Here is a 658-nt window from a genome sequence, read left to right as displayed (position 1 = left end):
TGGATGTACCTGAGTAGAACCATACAAACCATCAATCTTTTTATTTAAAAGTTTTACCTAGTTAGATAGTATAGTAACTGCATCGAGGTTGAAAACACCAGCAGCTTTCGTCAACTTCGTTCTCATGACTTGCCACTGATAGTTATTCAGTGACATTTTTCAATAAATTCTAAGCCTCTTTAGGTGTTTTGTTGTTTAATGCTCCACCGATGGCTGCATCGATAAGTTGCCTTGTCGAGGGATTCACACCGTTGTAAAAAGTCTGAACCTGTAGCCATAGAGGTAACCCATGGTGATGGCACCTTCTCAATATATCCTTATATCTCTCCCATGCATCATTAGGTGTTTCTAAATCTATCTGCACAAAAGAAGAAATATCATTCCTTAGTTTAGCCGTTTTAGCCGGTGAAAAATATTTTAGTAAAAATTTTTCGGTCATTTGTTCCCAAGTAGTGATTGACCCCCGTGGTAACGAGTTTAACCACTGTTTAAATTTGTTCCTTAATGAGAATGGGAGCAACCGAAGGTGAATGGCATCGTAAAAAATGCCATTGATCTTAAAAGTGTCACAGAATTCCAGAAAATTTGCTAAATGAGTGTTTGGATCCTCGTCCTACAAACCATCAAACTAAACAAACTGTTGTATCATTTGAATTGT

General features: G+C 37.2%; 1 non-coding gene across 1 annotated transcript; it reads left to right on the top strand.

Moving 5' to 3' along the window:
- The first annotated feature begins 284 nt into the window (after positions 1-284).
- On the top strand, positions 285-391 carry LOC121225536 (small nucleolar RNA R71). Its single transcript, XR_005923400.1, has one exon. It is a non-coding gene; the product is annotated as a small nucleolar RNA R71 (small nucleolar RNA).
- The last annotated feature ends 267 nt before the right edge of the window (positions 392-658 follow it).

Source organism: Gossypium hirsutum, chromosome A03, assembly GCF_007990345.1.
Source record: "Gossypium hirsutum isolate 1008001.06 chromosome A03, Gossypium_hirsutum_v2.1, whole genome shotgun sequence".
Classification (NCBI taxonomy): domain Eukaryota; kingdom Viridiplantae; phylum Streptophyta; class Magnoliopsida; order Malvales; family Malvaceae; genus Gossypium; species Gossypium hirsutum.
The sequence above is the reverse complement of the archived record's forward strand: the minus strand, read 5'-3'. Positions and strand labels throughout refer to the sequence as shown.